The 18,719-nt window shown below is 43.9% G+C and overlaps 1 protein-coding gene across 3 annotated transcripts in view; it reads right to left on the minus strand.

The window, feature by feature from the left end:
- Positions 1–18,719, minus strand: part of NR4A2 (nuclear receptor subfamily 4 group A member 2) — a 43,386-nt gene that overhangs the window by 11,296 nt on the left and 13,371 nt on the right. The window contains exon 2 of one of the 3 annotated variants that reach the window (XM_058664487.1): positions 12,485–12,613. The gene's annotated coding sequence lies outside the window, so the exon portion shown is untranslated. Of the gene's footprint in view, positions 1–1,376; positions 1,593–12,484; positions 12,622–18,719 lie in introns of those variants that run through there. The other 2 variants (XM_058664488.1, XM_058664486.1) reach the window with 2 other exon arrangements.

Consider the following 18,719-nt stretch of genomic DNA (forward strand, 5'->3'; position numbering starts at 1 on the left):
TAGGAGCGAATAGAAATTGGTTGGATGAATATATCCTACTTACATTTCTTATATTTCATATTTCTGAAAAATGTTTTCTATGATTTCCAAAGTTTAGAGATGACTCAGGTTTCTTAATTGAGAATTTCAAATACTTAATGAATTTTCGGAGCTGTGCTGAAACAACTCATGTTCTCCAGGAGTGCTTGGAGAATTTGGGTTACGAGGTATGGCGTTTCTAAAGGCTGCTAACTCTTATTTAATTAACTAGCTCTGGGAATCACATTTTCCACTCCCTATTCGATTAATCGATTTGCTAACAACTTCCAACTGTTTTGTCAAACTTTGGGAGGGGGAAGGCAATATTAAAAATAGATTTTACAGCCAGGACTGGATAGGGCCCCCCAAACTACAAATGGATGTTACAGAATTTGAAATGTAGCTCTGTAACTCAATTTATACCCCAGAAATTGTGAGATGCTCTCTTCCTGTTGTTATAACGTATCAGGTCAAGGGATATAAATTGTACCAGGTAATTCATTTTGCTGTTCAGAGAGTCATTAAGTTCCTCCCAGAATATATGTGATTGATATCCCTGGAGGTGAAAGGCTAAAGGAACCATATGGCAACATGTTGCATTCCGTATGCTCTCTGCCCATCCGTGCTTAAGCTGCCATTAGCAACATCTGTACCTTACGGAAATCCAGCTGCGCCGACGCCGGCTGACGGAATTGTACTTGGGGGGGAAATCTAGTTTAGCGCCATTAACTTGAGACTTAAGAGTCTATCTACCAGGACGAATGGAAGCTTTCACAATTAGACGAGACGACACAAATGCTTTATTAAAGTTTAATTTTGAACTCCCAATTAGCGAAAGAGCATTACAAATCGATTGTAATTTCCTAGAAGGCACAGCAAGTTCTCGGCTTGCCTTCCACGTGCGAGGGGCTTCAGAAAAAGCTTCTCCCCCACCCCCAACTACCGCCAGCAAAGAGGGGAGGGGTTCAGAGCGGGTCTCCGGATCCCAAAAAAGTCCCCCAAATCCTCGCCAGTCCCTTCTTCCGCAGGGCGGGGGCGTCCAGAATCTGAAAGGGCTAGGGGCGGGGGCGCGGGTGGGGACGGGCAGAGGGAGTGGACTGGGAGGCGCGGCGGGAGGCGGGCGCGGGGTCCCTAGTATCTCGGCCCCTCGGGAGGAGCCTCCTCCAGTGAGTCACCGAGGAAAAGTTTCTCTTTCGCTCCTGGTGCTACACACCCAGCCCGGCCTGCAGCGCGCGGGCCGGCGGCGCGGAGGGGAGGAGGGGAGTCCCGGAAGGGCTGCCCGGCGTCTGCGCCCGCCCCGCGCCCCTCCCCCAGCCCCACAAAGCCCCTGCTCCCGGTCCCGGTCCAGGATACGTTACCTGCCCGGTGCTCCCGGCCCCTCGGTCACCGCATCCCCCGCTGGGCGCGCCTGGTGCGGGTCCCGCTCCTCGGGGGCGCTCCAAAATGTTCGCCCCGGGCCGGATGGATTCCCCTACTCTGGTCACGCTGGGACTAAGGGAAGCGAGAGGAACTCGGAGACGTGGGGAAGCGGAGGCTGGGACAAGAACTTACTGATAAAAGAAGGGAAGGCTGGGGGTGGGGGCAGATCAAAGCCCGCATGGCCCGGGTCCTGGCCAGGGGTAGTGGGTGCCGGTGATGAGGGGAGGGAGGCCGAGGCTGCCCACTCCCTTTCGGGGATCCCAGCTGCGAGGGAGGGGGCTCCGGGGGCGGCCGGCCGGTCCCCTCCCCCGGCCTCCGGCGGTGGCAGCTGCACACACAGAAGCCCATTGTGGCCCGCGCCCGGCGCGCAGCCCCGCGGACTCGGCCCCGCGGCCAAGCGCGTCAGCGGCCCCGTCAGCCGGGCAGGGCTCCGTGACGCGCGCGCAGCCCGCTCTATAAATAACCGGCCGCCGGGCGGCTTGGACGCCTTTCCAGTGACGCCGCGGCCGAGCGCGGGAGGAGGAGGAGGGCGAAAGGAAACAATAAAGCCGCCCGAGTCGGAAGCTGCTGTGCGCCCGCCCCGCCGGGGGCCGCCCTGAGCCGAGCGGGGCTCGCGGGTGGCCCGGAGCACTGGGTCGCCACCGAGCACGCTCCCGGGTGGTGCGGGGAGGAAAGTTGGCGACGAGTTAGCCACGGGGTCGCTGTGTTCCTCCCAAGTTGAATTAACACATCTTGACGCCTCCTCCGCTTGCTTCCACCCGTGCTAGTACAGGTCGGTGTAGTTTTAGTAGCGTTAAGTCTGCATTTTAAGACAAACCCACACAACTTCCATCTGCAACGTACGGCCTGCTAGCGCCTTCGGTGCGGCCGGACTCAGGTTCCTGTGTTAACTCGGCAGCGTGGAGTACGTGAAGATGCCTAGTGCAAGCACAGCATGGGCTCCAGGAGGAAGCCCTCAGGTTGAAATGCTGCATGCCCTTTTGGTATTAAACACATCCTACTTGAGTTCTCTGAAAGTCCACATTCTTCCAGCGTTCTGTACTCTTAAATCAGGGCTGCCACTTTTAAAGGATCGCATGTATGTGATCCACATAGTGTGTGTACGTGTAGACTTCCATTGCTAGCTTCCTACTCAGGCCGGCACACTTGTCTTTCCCCAGGCAGTGCCCAAACACAACTGAGGTGGTCTTTTTCAGATCACCAAAGAACACACGCAGAGGACAACATTTTTCTTGAGTAACAGGTCTCAGATCAGTGAACTCCAGACTTTCTGGGGGTGTAAACGAAATAGTTTGCAGGTGCAAACAAAGCGTTGACATGGCCTGGCAAGGGATTCAGTGAGTTAAAACCGCAAAGGACATGCCCTGAGCTGGGAGTTCAAAGACCAGGAAATCCGAGCTTGCTGTCTTCATTGTGTGGTTCCATCCACGCTGCACAACTCACAACCCCTTTCTGCCTTGCCCTCCGGGTCCTGAAAATGAGGACGAGGTGGTTCCTCTGTCACAGTAGCAGTGTAGGATGCCCATGGGTTCAGGTGTAAAGTTAGCTCAAACAAAATGAACACTCAGTGTTTCACTGGAAAAGGACCAGTTTAGAATAATTCTGTCTTTTGTATTAGTGTTTTCACCCCCTCATCAAAAATGCGTAGAGCCAGTCTGAAACAAAAGCAGGGGGGGGGGGACTTGAACCATACCATTACAATTATTTTAAGGGGAAAGATTTACATAACTACAGATGCATTTATAGCCTGCTATTACTTTGGGCCCATTTCTGCAATGAATTGTGGGTAGCCAACTGACACCACATTGTGTACCAGCCAGCGGTGTTCCTGAGACAAGGGATGGCCTCTTGACTGCCCTTCCTGAGTCACAACGTGCCTGACTCCCTCCGCTGCCTTGAGGTTGGTGAAGACAGAACTTGTAAAAGTGACAGAAACAAGTTTAGAGCCAAAACATTTGCTTCACGTAGACACCCCCCAAAGTGTGATCACAACTAAGAGTGAACCAGTGTTTTTCCAGTTCTAAAAACACATCTGTCTCTTTTTCCCATAGAATGTTTGATACCTCCTATTTAGCTGTGACTTGCGGTTCTTTGGTTTCTTACCGAGAGGCACTTTTCTTACCATGCTGTTTTCCTGAAACACTCAGTTTCTCATACGGTTTTAAAGTTCTTTCAGTTCTTTTTCTTGTTGCACATGAGAAGTTCGGTGCTCCATTATCCTTGCCCATAAAAATTGAATAAGAAGTAGCCTATACTGGATAAATTTGAAATGTTTCTTGTTTTAGAGGGAGTGATATTTAAAAAAAAAGTGTACTTCTAGGATAAGTAGAAATTTTGGTGAAACAACCAGTTTTCAAAAACAGAAATGGATGCTGAAATTTATGAAATAGGAGACTGGCTGGAAATACGGAAAGCCTTTTGTTTGGCTCTCCATGATAGCACAAAGCTTGTTACGATTTTCAAACGTAGTGACTGTTTTAGAATGTGGACATTTCCCAAATATTTCCAAAGTTCTCGTCTACCTGAGGTTAAATCCTTTGAAAGACTCCTCTGCAGTAACAGCAAGGAGGAATTTATTAGAGAAACTCCTGCCTTATTACTCAGTTAATCCTGATCTATATTTAGAGAGTGATGGCAGTCAGGTTAAGGCTTCAAAGGAATGAGCACAAATATTTGCCATGTCCTGTGCAGTGTGGTTTTTGGTGCTTGAAATGGAAATTAATTTTGGAAAATACCATTGAAATTCTGGTATAAGCAAATCTCAGCAGCCTTCAGATGGATAAATAGACGGCTCGCCAGCAAAGTGACGAGAGACTCTCAGTATTTCAAATGAAAGGGAAGGCATGAGCCAAGATACAAACCTAGCTTTTTTGATTTAAAAGGTTAAGAAATCCAGGGAGGCAGAATTCTTAAAAGTAAGCACAGCAGAATGGCAGGTCTCTCAACCTCAGTTCAAAATATGGGCAGAGATCCATAAGCAAGGCTTCTGATTAAAGTCATAATGTAAAGATTGATCTCTCATGGCCCAATGATAACCTTGTTCGTCCAGGATAAATTATCGATATCAAACCAGGATTTCTAATTGCTGAACTTAAACAACAACAACAAAAACCCTCTGTGAGGGTGGAGAATCCTGGACCTAACCCTTCTTTCCCCTCCTCTGGCTAGATCACAAAGTCACCAATCTTCTTATTTTTTCCTTTTTCTTATATCTTTTTCAAATTTTTATTGGAAAGGCAGTTCTACAGGGAGAAGGAGAGATAAAGATCTTTCCAAGTGTCCTCAATGGCCAGAGCTAAGCCAATCCAAAACCAAGAGCCAGGAGCTGCTTTTGGGTCTCCATGCAGGTACAGGGACCCAAGGCTTTGGGCCCCCCTCAACTGCTTTTGCAGGCCACAAGCAGGAGGCTAGATGGGAAGTGGAGCAGCCAGGACATGAAACCCCTGTGGGATCCCAGAGTGTACAAGACAAGGATTTAGCCATGGAGCCATGAATCATGCCAGGTCCCAGTCCCCATACTTCTAAGACTTCCTTATGAACTGGCTGCCAGCTAGGTTTGATCAGTGGGAAGCTTGAGCAGGAAAGTGGAGAATGAGAAGATGGGAAGAGCTAGGGCATTCTCTGTCACACTCCTGCACCTGCCAAATGACCCCTGGACCCTAGGAACACATCTGCTTGTTTTTCCATTGGAGGAGAGGTAGTGGCATTATTCTGAAAATCACTGTTCCCTTTGTGATTTCTGAGCTCTCTTGTTATCAATTTAGGGCAGTTTCAGTTTTCATGGTTGGAGCTCATTGAGTGGCATCATCAGATGGTAAACAGAAAATCCAAATATTCCTTTAGTTTGTTTTGCTAGAAATTCTTTTAAATATCCTACTTGACCCTCTAGTAAAGGATTCAGTCCTCATAAGTGCAGACAAATGCTAATCATTTAAAAAAATTTTTTTGTTTCATTTGAAAAGCAAAAGCCTAGACAGAGAGAAATCTTCCATCCATTGTTTGTTTAATCCATGAACAACAGCAAGAGCAGGGCTTGACCTTCTAGCTGGGAGGCGAGAAGGCAGTGCATAGTCTCCCGTGTAAATGGCAGGGACACACATACACGAACCACCATCTGCTGCTTCCCAGTGTACACATTAGCAGGTAGCTAGATCAAAAGCTGGGGGGTGTCTGTCATTACTGTTTAAGAAGCGTGGTTGGGAGAACTCTGGAGGTTGTAGTCACACAAATACTCAAGTCTAAGGAGGTTCGGCCCCTCCACACTCTTGGTCACCCTCGTTGCCATTACAAAAAGCAAGCGAGTGAACAGATTGCCTGTGAGCTAGGTTGAGTCTGGGGACAATGTGAACAGCTTTCTGCCACGGAGCAGAAGGTGTCCTGGAGTGCTCGGAAGTGAGCTCCCAGTGGAAGTCGCACAGGGGCAGGGGAGAGAGGGGCAGCGAGGACGCTGTGCTGGAACAGTGAGCTGGCAGTGTGGCTACTGGATGGCAGAGCCTCAGCTGCAGTCTTCAGGGTGACAAGACTCGGGCCGTCCTCCACTGCCTTCCCAGGCCAGAAGCAGGGAGCTGGATAGGAGATGGAGCAACTGGGGCACAAGCCAGTGCCCACATGGGATGCCCATGTCACAGAGTGGAATATTAACCTACTGAACTACCACACCATCCCCAAACTGTAGGCGTCTTAATCTCTAGGATAGATGCCTACTCCTAGAAACCTAATGCAATTTAGAAAATTATTTTTTCTTGGGTATAACCTTAAAATTATGAATACAAATTATTATATAACTTTGCCATGCATACATAAGAACAAATAGCTAAGACTGAGACCTAAATTCCAAGCTAGTAAGAAGCATGGCATATCATAATTTCTAAGGCTTAAATAGTATCACACTTCTCTGAGACAAACTAAGTTGTTTGCCAGTGGTCTCTGCCTCCTCATATCTTGAGGTGGCAAGGGAGGTGGAGAATTTATGCATTACCATTTTGAAATATCAATATACTTATGAGACCTTGTGATATTATTTGCAATATAAATGACATCTGCATCTTGCGTCTCCCCATACTTCCTGCTATTGCCTCTCTCTTGCTTCCCTACTCTCAGATGGTTTTGGCTAGGTGTTTATTGACCCAGAAACAGAAAAAAGAAGGGCAGAAAGAGTGGTCTAAGAACTTTTTGTTTGTTTTGAAAATACTAAATTCCATGCCAGAAGACATAGCCTAAGTATCTCCAAGAATCTTCAAAGGAGAAAGGATTTCCCCTGAAATGGGAAAAGGATGCCTTTCAACCTGTACAAAGGATGAGAAACACAGAATGATCCAGCTTCTTGCCAAGGAAAGAGCTCAGAGCTGGTACTGGAGGACTAGGTCATCAGAGAACAGGCCCAGAGCAGACTTGGAGTGCCACGAGGTCATAGCTTGAGCATCCAGGTGTGTAACTGCAGACAAAATCACCACACAAATATGCCCTAGATCTCACTCATCTGTACCAGTGATTACACAAGGTTGTTCTTCCATTGACTAGTCCGCCCCCTGGATAGTCAAAGTGACTGGTCAGGAATTGGGTGGGAGCCACAGGGAGATGTCTCTCTTTTTGTTTATTGTACTTGATCATGGAAAAAGAAAATGTAAGCTTCCACCGCAGGGCATGAGTCTCTTGGAAAACAGAGCTAACACAGAAAGTAGATCTAAATGATGGACAAGGGAAAAGTGGGTGCTGAAGACATTGAACCTGAATCAAATTGCTCCTGGAGATGAACGTGTAGCTGGACTGTCAAATTAGCTGAGCAAATTTGTTCACTGCTAGTGAGTCAGTTTGAATTGAATTTCCTATCATTTCAATTGCAAAGTGCCCTAACTGATACATTGATCCCCAATATCAGTGCAAAGTCCCAGCACTGAATCATAGCAAGTACTGGGTAGCCTATTTACCAAGGTCAACATGGGCACATACGATACTGATTTATTATGCTTACTGATATTGGGCAGGAAAAGAGGAAATTTAAGATGATCACATATATGGTATGTCACAAGCAAATGAAAAAGCCAGGTTTTATTTAAGTGTCCAGGGAAAATAAGAATCTTTTTGCTACAAGGATAATAAACCCTCCATCATGGCTATTCAAGAGTCAAAGCTGGAGACATGAAACATGATGGTCGCCGTTCCCTCTATACTCCCACCACTTTCCTGTTCACTTCTACTTCAAGCTTCCTGTCCTAAACTAGTTTCCCAAACTGCCTGCTTCATGTGTACGAGCCTCTGCCCTAGTTTTCTTAGCTTAGAAGGACCTTCACTGCACAATCTACCCTTCAAACCACTGTTCAAGTGCCCTAACTGTGGAGTCTTACCTTACCTAACACTCACAAACTCTAAAATAAATCACTTGTTTGTTAAATTCTGTGTATTTGGGCCCTGTGCGATAGCCTAGTGCCTAAATGCCCACCTTGCATCCCCTGGGATATCATGTGGGTGTCAGTTCGTATCTTGGCTGCTCCACTTCCCATCCAGCTCTCTGCTTGGTGGCCTGGGAAAGCAGCAAAGGATGGCCCAAGGCCTTGGGACCCTGTACACACATGGGAGACCTGGAAGAGTCTCCTGCTCCTGGATTCAGATTGGCTCAGCTGCGGCCATTGTGGCCACTTGGGGCGCGAACCAGTGGACAGAAGATCTTTCTCTCTGTATCTTGTATTTCTCTCTGTATATGAGCCTTTCCAATGAAAAGTAAATAATTAAATCCTTTTAAAAAAATTCTTGCTTATACTGTTGTGGATCACATAAATTTCTCTAACTTTCCAACTCCTAGACAGAGCTCAATGAGGGCAATAAAGCTTTCCAAATCATTTTACAATTTTATAGAGCCTGATCATTAAGCTGTCAACCATGACTTGTGCATAGTGGAAATATATACTTCACAATAGTAGGAATAGTAAACTTATAGGTTCTAGGAAAGAAAAGAAAAGAAGAGGAAAGAAAATAGAAGAAAAGGAAAGGAAAGAAAAGAAAAGAAAAGGAAGAGAGAAACCCTTCAGAAACTGTGGTATGAGAATCTTTCTGTGGCCATTACAGATTGTCTTGACTTAGGCTTTGGAGGTACTGTTGCTAAAAATAGCAGCCTATGAGTTTCACTGGTTGGGAAGGGGAGATGAACCCTCCCTGAGATAAAAATACTATGAATAATTTATATGAAAACTATGGTGAGGTCAGTACCATAGCAGAGTGGGCTAATTCTTCCAATACAGTACCTGCATCCCAAATGGGCACCAATTTGATTCCAGGTTGCTCCAATTCTGATTCAGCTTCCTGCTAATGGGCCTGGGGAAGCAGCAAAAGATGGCCCAAGTGTTTGCTAGGCTGCAGCTCTCCCTGGTGAACATGAGAGCTGGTGCTGAGGAAGAACTGGGCTGGGCATGGCTGCAGCACCCATAGGCATGCATGTGCGTTGTGTCTGGAGAAAGATCAGACTAGGATAGGCCAAAATGGGATGTGAGATGGGCCAGGTTAGGTTACAGCATCCACTGGATCACATATTACTCAGGTTTGGGGTAGGCTAGGCTGGGCCAGGCTGTAGCATCTGCCAGCAAGAGTTGGAATGGGTGTGGGGTGGGATGCATCAACTGTTGGCAAATGTGTGGGCTGGATCTGGATGCAGGCTAGACTGGGCCAGTTCATATCAGATTCAAGCATGAGTGCGAGTCAGGACAGGGTGCAGGACAGACTGGGTTGGAAAACAACATCAGTTCACAATGACTGTTGGGGGTGCACCAGGCAAGGTGAGACTACTGTATCCACCAGCAAGAGTTGGGACTGGAGGTGGGCTGGACTGAGCCAGGTTGCAGCACCTGCTGACATGCACAAAATCTGGGGCTGGGAGTAGGCCTGGTAGGAAAAGTTCAAGGACTCCTCTGCTAGGAGTTCTTGAAGTTGTGAGTGTGAGAACTGGGACTGGGAGCCAAATTGGCTAGGCTTCCATACCTACTGGCATGTGTGAGAACCAGAAAGGGAATGGGCTGGCTGGTCTAGACTGCAACACCCACTGGCAAGTGTCAGGACTGAGTGTAAGTCATTTCAGGCTGGACCATAGTAACCCATAGCAAATACAAGAACCAGAGTTGAGAGTGGGCCTAGTAAAATGGTGGGCACTCTGCTGGTCTGCTCTTCCCACTTGTGTAAACAAGAGCCAGGCCTGGGGTTGCCAAGCCAGACAAAGTAACAGCACCTGTCAGCATTCATGATGAGTGGGTCTGGGGGTGGGTCAGGCTGAGATAAGCCACAGCACCCATGGGTGAGCATGAGAGCTGGATGAGATCTGGGCTGGGCTGGGCTGGGCTGGGCTGTGCTGGGCCGGGTTAGGCTGCAGCACATATTGGCATGCACAAAGCTAGGTCTGTTGGGGGTTACTTGAAATCACCCTGATTAGACTGTGGCACCCACTGGTGTGCGTGAAGACCACATCTGTGATGGACTGGCCTGGGCTAGGGTGAAGCACCCATTGATTTGTGGGGAAGAGGAGTCTGGGGCAAAACTTACTAGGCAGCTACATTCACTGGTAATTGTTGGCTGGGGCAGGTGACAGTCCAGACTGATCCTGCACTATCTGCTGCACACAAGAATCAAGTTTGAGGTCACCCAGGCTAGGTTTCTTGGGGACTCCCCAACTAGATTGCAGTCAGTTCACGAAGACTGTTGGGGGTGCAAACGGCTAGATGAGACTACTGTATCCACTAGCAAGAACTGGGACTGGAGGTGGGCTGGACTGAGCCAGGTTGCAGCACTTCAATTCCTGGCCACAGGAAAAGTCACAAGATACATGGTTCGAATTTGGAGTGCTTGTATCAGGATTAGACCTCCTCAGATGCTGACACCTGTATAGTGGACAGCATGTTCAGATACACTTGGGGGACATCACAGCCAGTTCATCTAGACCATTGGAGGACATCCAGTGTCTTGTCCGAGGATGGGAAGTGGAAAAAACTGGTTGGACAACTCTCCTGGGGGGCCGAACTTTGCAGCAAGTGTCTGTATCCATGGCTACAGACACTAAGGTGGATTTGGTCAGCCAATAGTCTTTGAAAAGATTCTTCTCAACTCTGATGCAATGAAGCTGACAATATCTCAGAATTATCTAAACCACCCAAGTCACACCCTCAGAGCTCAGGGAACACCCTCAGAACTTTCTTTCCCACATTGGAGTCTCTAAGACATCATCAAGTCACTGTCCCCATCCCTGGGTGCTGATGTAGTTTGACGGTAACGAGCAGTCTCTTCCCTGCACCCTGCTTTGGACACAGGAGAAAAAACAAAAAGACTCAAACATGTGTCCCACTCAGCTTCCTCCATACCTCAACCCTCCAAACCCTAACCAGAGGTTCACATGGACGTGCAGCCCCTCTCAACTATGTAAATAATAATGTTAAAATAAAATTTAAAAATTGTAGCACAAATCTGTCTTTTAAATAAAAATGTAACCTAAAAGAAAAAACCTATGGTGATGTGAAGAAGGATGTCTTCTAAGCAGAAAGTCAACAACAGACCTAAACATAAAAAAGCAGCGTAGGAATCAGAATGCTTTTAAGGGTTTCTGAGTGAATTTTAAGGTTTATATACTTGATGCTTTTTAGCTGTTGGGAAAGACTTATTTTGTGAAGTTTTTGCTGACATTGGGAAATGCTTTTGGATATTGCACTTCTCCAAGGTTAGTGTTGGAGTCCTAACATCCTGTTGAAGGGGAGTTCCAACAAGTAGTAGAGTGAGTAGCCTCCTCTAGGGAGTACAGAGCTAAACGTGGACTCAAGTCAGCCATGGATAAGCAAATAACACCGAAGCAGATACATGGGGGAAGATAGGACAAAAACCCTTTTCTTCCAATAGAAGCAGAACTTCATATCTACTCTATCCTTGAATCTCTCTCTCTCTTGCCCTCCAACACCTCCCTCTCTCTCTCTCCCTCTCCCTCTCTCTCTCTCCCTCTCTCTCTCTCACACACACACACACACCCCAAAATAAAGACAATATGTCTGCTCATTTTACCTTTAACTTTCTCATCAGGTGTTTGGCAACAGTAAACTATAGTGTCACCTCTCTCCTGGATTTCCTTCCTTTACACTACTTACTTACTTGTGCGTGCATTTCTTTGAAAAGGAGAGATCTTTCACTTGGTGGTTCACTCCAGAAATGGACTCAGCAGGGTGGGTCAGAAGCCAGGCATTCCATCTTCATCTCGCACAAGCGTGGTAGAGACTCATGCACTTCAGCCATCATCTGCTGCTTCCCAGGCACATAAAGTGGGAGCAGGACCGAAATGGAGTATCCAGAACTCCAACTTGCACTCTGTGCAGTTCCCAAGCAACAGCTTAAGCTGCTGTGCTGTACCACCCACCCCTCTCCCCGACTTGTATCAAAACCCTCCTTGATTCGGGAATTATACCTGCAGAGGTAGCACATTGGACCCTTTGTAGACCAGTCATACCATGCCATTTTGTGCAGTTAGCAAATGTCGTTATTTGTCATGCTAACAAGTCTCCATTTAGAGATTATCCAACTTTTCAATATTGAGACAGATGGCAACGCAGTAGAAACAGTGACAGCCTCAAGCTGTATTTTATTTGGCAAAGTAAGTGTTCATATAGTGACCAATAAAATGTGTGAGGTATAAGCCTTTAAATTCTGCATCTCCATCTAATTTCTCTGGTCCCAGTGAATTTCGGTAGGCAGAGATGTCAGTTTGTGTTTGATAGAAAGCCTGGGGAAGCCTCACACACAAATTTTAGGAGACAGGCATTTTATTCTGACACATTAGTTCTGAAAAATCTTGATCAAGAAAATCTATTTCTGCAGCTTGCCACTGTTACAGCAGGGACTTTATGGCACTCTCACAACTCTTAATTTCCTAAAAATCAGTTATTCACAAAATTTACATAGTCTTCAATAAAGCTAAGTTCATGTCCAAATTTCTAATATTCATGATGGGCAAGATCTATATACACTCAAGGGAAAGGAATAACCTAAAAATATTTCCACTCTTTATTTCCCCTCTCTACCCCGGATATCATACCATTGGACAGGGAGCCAGGCATAGCTTTGAAATCCAATCTAGAATTCCCATTACTTCTTCTTTTCATGTCTCTGGTCTGTCTTGATTGAGTGGCTACCATCAAGATGGTTTCTTGTGCTCATCTGTATCCTGGAAAAGTCCATCACGAATGTCTTCATAAATATCATTGATATAAGATTTCTCATATGTCAACAATTACTTTATGATACATTCAACTTTGGTATTTAGTTTGTATGCCTTACATTCAAAAGCTTTTCACCCACTGCTGCCCACATATGCTGACAACTGTTCTGATCCCAGCAGGAAAAACAGATTTTATTTCTCAAGCACTGCAGAACTACAACCAGAGTGTTATTATTAGATGAAAGATCTCATAGCAACTTTGCAATAGGAAAAAAAGAATTGAGGAGAAAATCATCAAACTATTTAAGAATGTCCTACATTTTCAAAATTATATTGCAATTTAGCTTTCGAAGGTAACAAATTCAAATGCTCATATTCAAAAGTCGCAGTGTTGTATATGGAAAAGAATGACAGTCATATTTTTGTTCTTCTGCCATCCAGTCATTTCCACAGCAAACTAATGAAATAGAATGTTTGCATTTCCACACAGATAGTCTACATATACAAAAGAAAATGTGACCATGCACTCATGTTTTGCCTATTTTCTCTTAGCACTTTATCTTAGAGATAATTTTTATCAGCAAATGATTTTACTTCTGGTTTTCTGGTTGCATAATATTTCATTGAAAAGTTGAACATAATTTATTTCACAAAGTACCAAGTAGAAAAGTGTTCATTTTCTTTTTTTTTTTTTTTGCTGGCACAAAGATTCCTGCATCTTTATCATTTTGCTTATGGACAAAATAAAATCCCGAAAGTGGAATTTCTCATTTAAAGCTGTATGTTATATCAGTTTAAAGACTAGAATTATAAATAAATAAATAAATAGAATTGTTGTGAGAGATCACCCCTGGATCTCTCTGCCTGCTTGGTCCACGTGGAAGACCATAAGGACATGGCACGCTGTGTCCCTAGGAGAAACCCTTGGCAATGGTCTTGGCACATGGAGACTTCAACCTGATCTGATCACTGGCTGTACAAACCAGAGCAGTGGGATACATCATCCCAGTTTCTTTTCTCTGTCCTTGGACGAGCTGTGCTGGGACTTCCCCTTGATAAGCAACTCGGAGAAGTCAGGTGTGGTCCACATTACCTGCCAGCTTATGCGGTGTACGTGACTCACAGCCACACGTGGTGAACGTGACCTGTGGCATATCTGCTACTTCTGTGTCTTGGATGTCACCTGCTACACGATTAGAGGGTCAAGGGAGACAGGCATGCCTTCTAGCCAATTACAGTGTCATTGTAGGGTGGGAGGACAGTCAGGAGACCCCCTTCTGCATTCCCCCTGTTTTAGTCTATAGAAGTTTGTGTTTGCGTTACAAACAAACAAACAAACAAAAAACATGCTGTATCAAACTGTCTCTGGTGGTTCTTGTTGCTAAGGAACACCCTTGTCACTTAATCCCTTCTGTGGTCACAGGGGCCTACTGGTCAGAAACCTCTGGAAAATTCTAAATAAAATAGAATTTATACATTTTAGATTATAGTAAGATTCAAAAACAACAAAAGGATACATTTTCAAAAGTATATTTTCCTCACATATTCCTTGGCCCTTAGGAGCAACTGTATTAATATTTTTGTAAATAATTTCAGAAATTTAATGCACATCCAGGCTCATATGCATGCATATGTATCAAGACAATTCATAAAGAAAAATTCAAATTATTTAGACAGATTTGTATTATCTTTTGCATTGCGCCGGAATAAAGGCTGCTGCCTAGATACTGGTTGAAAAGATTCAGTGTGACAACTTAAGACAAGAACACACTATGATAGCCTCATTTTTCATTATTTAAATTGATAATATTCTAACAGTTTTGTCTACACACACCTATTCTTTCTTTCTTCCTTTGCCATTATTTAATTGGAAGGAACCAGAGTTTCGACCCCCTGGTTCACTCCTTGTGTCCCAGGGCAGGAAGGCCAAAGCTATGAGCTGGGAATTCAATGAAGGTTTCCCATTTAGGTACCCAAGCCTTTCAGCCATGACCTACTGCTTCCCAGGGTACACATCAGCAGAAAGATGGGAGTGGATCCAGGACTCCAACCCAGGCATTCCAACATGGGAATGGTGCTTAACCACTAGGCCCCGCATCCAAGACGTCAAAAACGTTCTTAATAAGATTCAGTTTGGAGAGTTTGTGCTGTGTGGCCGCTGAGCAGTAGTCACCTGCAATGCTGCCCTCCTTCAGCTGTGCATTCCTTTCCTCTTCTCCTTGTATTGTCGCCTTTCTTCTTCCCCTCCTCCTCTCCCGTCTCCTCTCAGTCCTTCTTTATTTAAGGACTGTCTTCCAGTGGTCGTTTAACAACAGAAGTGTTTGCATGACACATATTTGGAGAGTTTGTATTCTTGGAAATTCGTATTCTTCCCTCCTCCGTGGATAATTGTTTGGCTGATAATTTTCATGAACGTATAGGCATTACTCTGCCTTAAGTATAATGACACCGTAATTTCTGTCCCAGTTTCTTCCTTTCTGGAAATTCTCATGATCTTCTGCTTACCCTCATTGTTCTAAATTCGTGATATGCTTTGATGTGATTTTATTTTTGCCCCGTGTATTGAATCACTGAATAGGTGTTTAAATATAGAAATCATAGTTTTGAGGAATTTTGTTAAATTACTTCACCAATGACTCCTTCGTCATTCCTTCTTTATTGTTTCTTTTTCCTATCTTTTTGAAACTTTTTTCTTTAAAAGATTGATCTCATGGACTTGCCCTTCAATTTTCCTATTTTTTAATTTCTTGTCTATTTTTATTTTCTTCATTTTTAAAGATTTATTTATTTTTATGTGAAAGGCAGATTTGCCAAAAGAAGAAGAGACACCTTCCATCTGCTGGTTTACTCCCCCAAATGGCCACAATAACTGGAGCTGAGCCCAACCAAAGCCTGGAGCCAGGAGCTTCTTCTGGGTCTCCCACATGGGGGCAGAATCCCATGACTTTGGGCCACCCTCTGCTACTTTTACAGGCCACAAGAAGGGAACTGGATGGGAAACAGAGCAGCCAGAACATGAACTGCTTATATGCTTATATGGGATTCTGGTGCTTGCTAGGGGGAAGATTAGCCAATAGAGCCATCACACCAGACCCCAACATATGATGTTTATCTTCTTGGGACTGGTTTATCTCACTAACATAACGGTTTCCAATTGCATCCATTTTGTTGCAAAATACCGCATTTCACTTTTTTATGGCTGAGTAATATTTCAAAGTGTATATATATAATTTATCTAATAATCAGTTGATGCCCATCTAAGTTGATTCTGTATAATAATGGTAGTGACTTGAGCTGTAATGAACACAGAGATGTAAATAACTCTTTCATATGCTGATTTCATTTCCTTCAGGTAAATTGTCAGGAATGGGATGAGAGTCACGTGGTAGACATATTTTCAGATTTCTGAGGAATTTTCACACTATCTTCCACATGGCTGTATTAGTTTAACTTCCCACCAATAGTGAATTCTGGAACTTTCCCCCACTATATTATCTCCAGCATTTATTATTATGCTTTGATTTTTTAATGATAGCTATTCTAACTGGAGTGAGGTAATGCTTCACTGTAGTTTTTATTTGCGTTGCTCTGATGACTGGTAACCCTGAGAATCTTCATGTGTCTTTTGGTCATTTGTATTTCTTCTTTTGGAAAATGCCTGTTTATGGCCTTTGTCCATTTCTTTATTGAATTGTTGAGTTTCTTGCAAAAACTTAGCATTTGACCCACTTATGGGAAGCATGCAGCTCATTGGAATTAAATGTACTTGAAGAGCCAGTGTTGTGTCATGGTAGGATAAACCACCACCTGTGAAGCTGGCATCCCATGTGGGCACTGTTTCAGTCTCAGTTACTCTACTTCCGATCAACTCCTCGCTAATGAACATGGGAAAATAGCAGAAGGTGGCCCTAGTGCTTGGTTTCCTGCCTCCTATATCGGAGATGTCAATGGAGTTCCAGGCTCCTGACTTTGGTCTGGTATAGCTCCTGCTGCTATGGGTAATTTGGAGAGTGAACCTGGGGATAAAAGATCTTTCCTTCTTTCTTTCTCTCTGCATCTTTCAAATAAACAAATACATTTTTTAAAAATTAAGTGTATTCATACTGTTTGTTTAAAGATTGATTAATTTACCTAAAAGGTATTGTTACAGAGAGAAGGGGATAGAGACAGAGTTCGATCTTCCATGTACTGGTTCATTTCCCAACTGCTGTAATGGTCAGGACTGGGCCAGGTCAAAGTCATGAGCTTCAACCAGTCTCCCATGTGGATGCAGGGACCCAAATGCTTTGCCCATCTTCTGCTGCTCTCCAGCACATTAATGGGGAGCTGGATTGAAAATGGAGAAATGGCACTAGACCCATTACTCACAGGGGATGCTAGTTTTCCATGTGGCATCTTAAGTGGCTGCACCATGATTTCGGGCCTTATTCATCTTTTAAGACTATAATCCTAATTCTCTGAGGATATGAGTGATAGTGTGTATGTATCTATCTATCTAATATATGTAAAATTATACATGGATTTATTCAAATTTGCTTTTTCCTGAGTGTTATCCAGTTCCAAAGTAGAATTTAATTTTTATTTTGATCTCTCTTTTCCATGTTGGAAATTTTCCTCAGATTTCTTGTAAGGTCTAATTTTCTGCTCTTGGTCAAGCATGAGAGACATAAAGCTGATGGGAGCTTTCATGAGTATCAGACCCAGTGACTTGGACTCTCTGTCTCCATCTCTATCTCTCTGAAAGAATTACAGAGACATAGTAGAAGAGCTAGAGAGACACTTTTTATCCACTATTTTACTCCCCAAGTAGGCCCCATGGCAGAGGCTAAATCAGGTCAAAGCCAGGAGCCAGGAACTTTCAAGAAGCAGAAGCTTCCAGTTTCTGGGGTTTGAAAAAGTAGTTAGATTTCATCCACCTGTTTTCCAGTCTTCAAAAGTATCTTGTTGTTTTATTCTTCGTCCCACCTTTTTGGGTCTTGCTCAGTTTTTACTACTGGCACAGCATACTTAATACAAATTGAGAAAAAAAGGAAAAGTATCTTTCTGACTCACCAATCTTCCAGTAGATTTAAGGATTTAGAGTTTAATTTTATACCATAACCTTAAGATTGTTTTATTGAAATTTCTGCTCTTTCCTCCTTTTCAAGTAATATTGGAGATTGACATATTTCTAAACATTCTAATGAATGTTTAGAGTTTGGGCCTAAATGATATGACGTATCCATTCTAAAAAAGGTTTTAGTCAACAACTCTATTTTAAAGCAATGTGAAATGTACACACTTTGAAATTGCGTTTGTGCTAATAGATCTTAAATTGCAAATGATTTTGATTCTTTGCTTCCCATTAATCACAAAATGGACCTCCTTTTGAGGTCTTTTAAAGAAGTCTCCCATTTATTCTTTGATGTCATTGCGATTGGTCAAACTTAAGGAGCATTGCAGTAATCAAGTGAATCTGTAAATAAATGAATAAATACACCTAAAAATACAAATGGCACCTGTTTATTACCCATATATATCTGTTCTCTCTGCTTCATTTTTGACATAGCTATTTAATTTTCTGAAGCTGAAAACAAACAGATTTTTTACTAATGTCAGTACTGCAGAGCTAGCTTAGGACAGAAGAGCCAGCTGTACTCGATTTCATCTTACGCATCATCAACAAAATTGGCAGCTAAGTTCAGATTTCAGAGCCTCCATGGTTAATGATGATCTACAAGCTGTGCCTGATTTTCAGATACAAGACTGATCTTACTTTGCTGACAGAAAAATCTATTTTTGATTTGTAAATTGAGCTAATTTGATGTAAATTATTGATGTAGGATAAATGCTGATCATCATTTTTAGACTCACACCCCTAACACTAAAGCCACTGAAGTTTATATTGCCATCACCACCAGCATCATCCTTCTTATAATTATTAATATTTATTGCATGATATTAACCATTTAACCAAGATTGCAGTTAAGTTTTGCAAATAAATCCTATATGAACTAATAATGCACTGACTTAAGAACGTGATTGCAGTGAAAAGGAACACGAGAACTAATCAGCAATATTAGCATCCCGTTAATTCAGAATGACGGAAGTGGCAGAGGAAAATGTGATATTA

This window comes from Ochotona princeps, chromosome 5 (genome assembly GCF_030435755.1).
Source record: "Ochotona princeps isolate mOchPri1 chromosome 5, mOchPri1.hap1, whole genome shotgun sequence".
NCBI classification, from domain to species: Eukaryota; Metazoa; Chordata; class Mammalia; order Lagomorpha; family Ochotonidae; genus Ochotona; species Ochotona princeps.